Genomic DNA, 8,504 nt, shown 5'->3' with positions numbered 1-8,504 from the left:
AGAAAAAATTGTGACTGAATACTGATCAAATACTGATAGTGGGGCCGTGGCCTTAGGGATCAAACAGTATCATGAAAACCAAGTAACTCACCAGACAAATGAAGGATATAGTTGTGGGGAAGCGTAAACCAGGGTTACATTATAAAAAAAGCTCAAGTTCTGAACATTTCACAGAGCACTGTTCAATCCATCATCCAAAAATGGAAGGACTATGGCACAACTGCAAACTTACAAAGACATGGCCGTCCACCTAAACTGACATCCTAAGCAAGGAGAGCACTAATTAGAGAAACAGCTAAGAGGTCCATGTTCACTCTAGAGGAGCCGCAGAGATCCCCAGCTCAAGTGGGAGAATCTGTCCACAGGACAACTATTAGTCATATACGCCACAAATCTTGTCTTTATGTAAATGTCAAAAAACTTAAAGCAAGCTATAAGAAGTCCCATTTGCAGTTTCCAAAACGCTATGTAGGGGACACAGCTAGTATATGGAAGAAGGTGCTCTCGTCAGATGAGACCAAAGTACAACTTTTGGGGCTAAATGTAAAACATGTGTGGCGAAAAACTAGCACTGCACATCACCCTGAAAATGCCATCACCACCATCAAACATAAAAGCAAGCGAGCATAAAAGGTCGCCAATACAAGACATTTGTGAAACCATAAAACATTTTTGTAAAAGAAAGGCAATTTGATCAAGTTATTTAGGGGAAAACGTTTTTCTATGTTTATTAGGTAGGACATTGTTTACTTTTAACACATATGACTCATTATCCCTAATTAATTTAAGCTATGTTTGGAATGGAGAGAAACAAAAGGATTGCGTTAAAAAGTTTATGTCTGACGAAATACCGACTTTTCTGAACAAAATAGCTGGATTCATGTATGAAGCATAGCTGTGAACTAACATTATATGAGTGCATGAAATAATACACAATTCCAAAAGTAAAAATTGCTTACTTTAACATATATCACTAATTTAATTAAACTATTATACTTGGAGTGGGGAGAAACAAAAGGATTGCTTTAAAAATTAAGTGCAAATTATATTACAATAAAAAATACTAACATCCATGCTAATGTGTCGATACCAGGACATTTTGTTTTATACTTGGGAAAATCACAAAAATAAATGTGTTTCACATCCTACTGTACTTGCGCTTTGTTTTTTACCGAAAACTCTGCAAAAACTGGTAGCAGCATTTTTGCTGCGTTTTTGCACTTACTGATTGCTTTCTATGGGTGAAAAAATTGCTGAAAGAATTGACATGCTGCAGATTTAAAGAATGCAGCAGTTTTCCAATTCAGAAACTTAAAAGAGTTGCTATTTATTTATCTACTGCAGGGTATTTGCTCATTTTGTTTTTATCTTAGGTTTTGTCTGTTCAGTGGCCAGTGTGAACATGCGCCTACACATTGCATCTATACCAATTAATATTCCAGTTAATCTCTGTAGGTTTTTGTTTCAGGTTTTTGCAGTCTGTGTAAATAAGGGTTTGGCCTCCCTTCTTTGAGCTGGACATTACATTTATATAGCCCCCACTGCTGAGTGTTCATTAGTCCTGGCCTCGGCCCCTCCCAGTCCTTCTTCACATTACGTCATTAGACACATGGTAAGGTTTTAATACAGTTAGGACCGTCCCGAGTAGGGTCACCTTGATGTGGTGGGATGGGCTTTATGTTTTTTTTCATCAAAATTATGTTACCTAAGTACCTTATGTTATTTTCATGCACTATTGCTATTTATTTATTAACTGCAAGGTATGTGCTCTTTTTGTTTTTATCTTTACTTTTCTAATTCAGTCAGGAGAAAAGAAACAAGCGTATGTATGAGAATTCTGAAATCTCATAGCTTTTGCTGCTACTGTAAAAAGCAGCTTTTAATTTTGCATTAAAAAATGCAGCAAAAAAATGCTACAAAACTGCAACGTGTGAACATAGCCTAAGTATAGTCTATGCCGTTCAAATTTCATATATTCCATGTTCACACATATCTTGGTGCGGACAGTGTGCTGCTGTATTTGTTTGTATATTATTCCAGTCGCAGCATCTTGTACTTGTTCACATTTGATTTATTTTGTCAGGAGGTGCCTGAAAGTTGTTTTGCTTATTTATATGTTTGTTTTTTTAAATAGAAGTACAATAATGTGTATAGTGCCAAAGGGCAAAAAAGCTTCAAACGTAACTATAAAAATTGTCAAATCAAGCTGCAAATTGTGTGAACAATAATGGCACTCGTTGAAAAAAATACATAAAATATATACAAACTGTTTAAGGGAAGCGAAATGAATCCCACGTATAACCATTCCAAATCGCGGTTAGATGAGAGAGTAAGGCTCCTTATACACAGTAGATAGCTGGCGGTCGAACAATGGTTTGGCTGATTGTTTGGACGGGAGTAACCGTCTCCAACTTATACAGGAACGCTCGCTCTGCCAAGCCCTTCTGTGTTCTCTACGAGAGAGCAGGTCCAGACTTCTCTGGAAGCAGCTTATCTTTCTGATAACTAAAGGCTCATCAATAAGACATCAGACGTGCCAGAACCTTATTTCTCCTCCTATATCACAGGCCAGGCGGCCTCTATACACATTAGACTGTTACTTGCCTATTCAGCCAACATTAGTCTGAGTATGGTGGCCTTTAGACCCTCTGCAGCAAGCATGTTCTGAGAGGCATTGTCTCTAATGAGACAATAGTTTTAACAAAGAACTTGTTCTCAGTCATTGTCCATTACCATTTTCACCATCTGAAACTAATGCTTCAAATGACTATTTAGTGTTGAGTTATATTTTTGTAGAAATAGGTCAACACCAATTGTTTGAAATATATGAACACTGTTGCATCTACTGTATACTGCTGTCAATTAACTCAATGTCTACTATGATCAAAGACAAGCAGCCATTGACCATCCCATGTAATTTCTAGAGGAAACCGAATATTACCTCTGCCTTTCCTCCTGCCGAACATTATAAAATTGGTTTTGTGTGACCACCCTTGATGATTCTCTTATGCCCCAGTTTATATGTGCGCTTGTAAATTTGAGTTGATCGTCATTATACTTATTGACCTTGTGTTTTGTTTTTTTTTCATCAGAAACTCATTCATGGATCTCTTCGGATTGCAAGTAATGTTCGATAGTCCACAAATGTTCTTTGTTCCTTATATAGTTCATATTTCATGCATGATAAGACTACATAATGTGTTCTATATTAACAGGTGCCTGGTAGCATCAGCCTCCTATGTCACAAGTTCCTCTTATCAAGATTTTGATATGAATCATATATAATAATATCAATGACCTTCGTGCTACTTTGAGAAAGTCAAGTAAAGCAATTAAGGCATTCAATTTATCTTGTTGGAACACCCTTTTTACTCTACTAGTGAACCTTTTTTGTTTGTGCCTTAGCAAATACTTATCTATCCATGGCTGGAGAATCATTAGTTGGATTGGGTTTCAGGTTGACTTATACCATATAGATAGATTTTTTTTTTTTTGTCTCAAAGTCTGTTGAATTTCTTCAGTTGTCCTCACTGAGCACCAGCCAACCTACTTACACCCTTACCACTGAAGTGCAAAACAGTTTCTAGATGGTAACCCATCTAGAAACCCATCTAGTTTCTGGATAGCCCACCACCATGGACACAATCACAACTCCTTGAATAATACAAATTCTCTAACTGATTATTTATAATCTTACCACTAATATGATAAACGGTTGAGGTTAATCTTTTACTTTGGTTAAATGTGCATTGATCAATTTTTGATGACTCATGCATAAACCTCTCACTCCCACTCAATAAAACAATTCACAACTTGCCTATGACAAAAATTTTAACAGTATCTAACTTTTTTCCATAAATCAATAGTACAAAGTTAAGGAGTTTAGTAATCTAATATATAAAGCTGAATGTGTGTGTGTATGTATGTGTGTATTTCCGGGATTGCCATCTGCACCGTTGCAGCTACAGCCACAAAATTTTGCACAGTCACACGTCTGGACCCCGAGAGCGTCATAGGCTATGTTGTGAGGCGAAATTTTAATCCCGCGCGTTCCAATTCACCAAACAATTTTGCCCCTATCTACATAATGGGGAAAAAGTGAAAGGACAAGTGTTGGAGGCAAATTGACAGCTGCCACATGTGAACAAGGGAGAATTAAAGAATGAGAGCGATGGCGCCAAAGAGTATATACCATACAGTTGCTAAGGTGGGGCCCCGACATGGGATACTCATACTCACCACACACGGGGATATGAACACACACACTAATGCGCCACACACTACAACGTGCTTGAACACATATACCACCCTCAGCACACACAAAACTCATCTCACAAAGATTTATCAGGCTGCCAATAGCAACCAATCACAGCTCAGCTTCTATTTTGCTACAGTTAATTAATCTGAGCTGTGATTGGTTAATATAGGCAACAAAGGACATTCTCAGTATAACAAAGCTTGTGTAAGGTAATAAGATGTCAGTTAGGGTGTGTTGGTGGAAAGGCTGATGTCAGTCACATTACTTCTATGTGAGAGGATATAGAAACTGCCAGTTACAGACTATTTTTACCACAATAATACCCTTCTCCTGACTGATGGCTTTCAACAATAACACATTTGCTGTGTTGTAAGCTGTTTACATACTATGGCTTTTGCAGTAAATTGCAACTAAGAAAATATCAAGGAAATTCTACTAGAACAGTTAAACTTTATATAGAATTAATCAATCACTGTAAATGATGGCAGTTGTAAATTGACTAATATTTAGGCCAGTTTCACACGTCCAGATATTTCAGTACCGGAAAGAACGGTACCGGAGATATCCGTGTCTCATGTGTCCGTATGTGTCACACGTTTGGCAACCGTGTGCCGCTCGTGTGCCACATCAGGATCACACGGAAGACGCCTGGGAATCAGAACTACAGTTAGCGCTGTTCCCAAGCGCCGGTGATGAACACTACCCTCATCATGGTTCCCTGCCGGCACTGCCATCAGCACCAGCAGGGACAATGATGAGAGTAGTAGTGTCTGCTCCCGGTGTCCCCACCAGTGAAAATAAGAATAAAACAATAAAATCCATGTGCTCACGTCTCCTAGGTGTCCCCTGCTGTAATCCATGCGAGCGCTGACAGAGGAGTATGAGCCGCTCCAGAGCTGCACTCCAGTGAGTGACAGGACACTGCTCTTGAGCTGCAGCTACGGAGCGGCTCATTCTCCCCGGCTCCTCTGCAGCAGCGGTCACATGGATTACAGTGGGGGACACCTAGGAGACGTGAGTACATGGATTTTATTATTTTATTCTTATTTTCACAGGTGGGGACACAGCGGGAGCAGACACTACTACCCTCATCATTGTCTATGCTGGTGCTGATGGCAGCGCCGGCAGTGAACCATGATGAGGGCAGTGTTCAGCACGCGGCGCTTGGGAACAGCACTACCTGTAGCGCTGATTCTCAGGCTCCGGTCCGTGTCACAATGATGACACACGGATGACATCCGTGTATGTTCAGCGTGAGGCACATTTGCGGACCGTGTATCCGCAAAAAATGGACTTGTCTCCGTGTGGAGCACAAGGACACACGGTCCGTGAAAACGCACTGAGATGTGCACAGACCCATTCATTTGAATGGGTCTTCATGTGTCAGTGTCTCCGGTACGTGTGGAAACTGTCATCACTCGTACCGGAGATACTGACGTGTGAAAGAACCCTTAACATGAGTATAAATGTGATTGGTTAATTATGAACTCTAGCACATTCTCAATTATCATAGGGTCTTCATACTTATACAACCACAATATTTTAGTTTTGTTATGTTTATTTCCCCTCTTAATATGATTTTAATTTGTTTCTCAATGGATTTATGCAGATTATGATTAACATTAAAAGGTGGAAACATTTCTGAAATGATTTTTCTTGGTATGATTTTTTTACATGCCAAAAATCTTCCATTTTAAGGGGTGTGTATATTTTTTGTATCCACTGTATAATAAGGGCCATATTTTCCTCTAGGCACTGAGGCTGCGTGCCCACTATGTGTTTTTCAAGCATTTTTGCCGCGAAATTTCCACAGCAAAAACGCTTAAAAAACGCTTGGTAATACGTGCCCCATGGTCCTCAATCATAATCCGCATGTGCTGTGCACATGCTGCGGAAATTTCCGCTGCAGATTATCATTGCGGAAAAATACGCAGCATGTCCATTAATTTTGCGGACACGCAGCGTAATCGCCGCCATTGACTTGCATTGGACCGCGTGACATCCGCATCACTGCATCTGCACATGCGGATATCACACGGTTCAATGTGCGGATGGTACCCGGGTCTGGAGAAGAGGAGACTCTCATCCAGACCTGGGTACCATAGAAAATGTAAAAAAAAGAATTTAAAATAAAAAATAAAGATTATACTTGCCTTCTGATGTCCTCCCGGTGTTTTCTCCCCTCCGTCTGGTCTGCTGTATGGGTCGCGTTGTTGTGAAGGACCTGCCATGACGTCATTGAGTCATGTGACCTGTCACATGACTCAATGACATCACCGCAGGTCCTTCACACCACCGCGAGCCGCAAAAGACACCGGACGCAGCGGAGAAAACACCGGGAGGACATCGGAAGATAAGTATAATCTTTTTTTTTAAGTTTTTACCATTCTTATTCTTTTTTTTTTTAAGTAACTTGGTCACACTACTATAAATCCATGCCGGTTGCATGGATTTATATACAGTGCTGGCCAAAAGTATTGGCACCCCTGCAATTCTGTCAGATAATACTCAGTTTCTTCCTGAAAATGATTGCAATCACAAATTCTTTGGTATTATTATCTTCATTTAATTTGTCTTCATTGAAAAAAACACAAAAAGAATTGTCCTAAAGCCAAATTGGATATAATTCCACACCAAACTTAAAAAAGGGGGTGGACAAAAGTATTGGCACCCTTTGAAAAATCATGTGATGCTTCTCTAATTCGTGTAATTAACAGCACCTGTAACTTACCTGTGGCACCTAACAGGTGTTGGCAATAACTAAATCACACTTGCAGCCAGTTAACATGGATTAAAGTTGACTCAACCTCTGTCCTGTGTCCTTGTGTGTACCACATTGAGCATGGAGAAAAGAAAGAAGACCAAAGAACTGTCTGAGGACTTGAGAAACCAAATTGTGAGGAAGCATGAGCAATCTCAAGGCTACAAGTCCATCTCCAAAGACCTGAATGTTCCTGTGTCTTCCGTGCGCAGTGTCATCAAGAAGTTTAAAGCCCATGGCACTGTGGCTAACCTCCCTAGATGTGGACGGAAAAGAAAAATTGACGAGAGATTTCAACGCAAGATTGTGCGGATGGTGGATAAAGAACCTCGACTAACATCCAAACAAGTTCAAGCTGCCCTGCAGTCCGAGGGTACAACAGTGTCCACCCGTACTATCCGTCGGCATCTGAATGAAAAGGGACTGTATGGTAGGATACCCAGGAAGACCCCACTTCTTACCCCGAGACATAAAAAAGCCAGGCTGGAGTTTGCCAAACCTTACCTGAGAAAGCCTAAAACGTTTTGGAAGAATGTTCTCTGGTCAGATGAGACAAAAGTAGAGCTTTTTGGGAAAAAGCATCAACATAGAGTGTATAAGAAAAAAAAAGAGGCATTCAAAGAAAAGAACATGGTCCCTACAGTCAAACATGGCGGAGGTTCCCTGATGTTTTGGGGTTGCTTTGCTGCCTCTGGCACTGGACTGCTTGACTGTGTGCATGGCATTATGAAGTCTGAAGACTACCAACAAATTTTGCAGCATAATGTAGGGCCCAGTGTGAGAAAGCTGGGTCTCCCTCATAGGTCATGGGTCTTCCAGCAGGACAATGACCCAAAACACACTTCCAAAAGCACTATAAAATGGTTTGAGAGAAAGCACTGGAGACTTCTAAGGTGGCCAGCAATGAGTCCAGACCTGAATCCCATAGAACACCTGTGGAGAGATCTCAAAATGGCAGTTTGGAGAAGGCACCCTTCAAATATCAGGGACCTGGAGCAGTTTGCCAAAGAAGAATGGTCTACAATTCCAGAAGAGCATTGTAAGAAACTCATTGAAGGTTACCGGAAGCGGTTGTTCGCAGTTATTTTGGCTAAAGGTTGTGCAACCAAGTATTAGGCTGAGGGTGCCAATACTTTTGTCCGGCCCTTTTTTGGAGTTTTGTGTGAAATGATCAATGATTTGATTTTTGCTTCATTCTCTTTTGTGGTTTTTCCTTGCAAGCAAATTAAATGAAGATAATAATACCAAAGAATTTGTGATTGCAATCATTTTCAGGAAGAAACTGAGTATTATCTGACAGAATTGCAGGGGTGCCAATACTTTTGGCCAGCACTGTAGTGTGAAAAAGTTGTCAAGCACTGTCAAAGTGATGCTAAAATCGCTTGGAAAAGCGCTTGATAACCCGCATGCAGAAATGCATGCAAAGACGCTTGACAAACGCTTCTACCTGGTGGGAAAAACGCATGTAAAATCCGCATGCGTTTT

The sequence above is a fragment of the Phyllobates terribilis genome, unplaced genomic scaffold (genome assembly GCF_046119375.1).
Source record: "Phyllobates terribilis strain yellow unplaced genomic scaffold, ASM4611937v1 Scaffold_3__8_contigs__length_932513732, whole genome shotgun sequence".
Taxonomy (NCBI): Eukaryota; Metazoa; Chordata; class Amphibia; order Anura; family Dendrobatidae; genus Phyllobates; species Phyllobates terribilis.
This window is presented reverse-complemented; position numbering follows the sequence as displayed.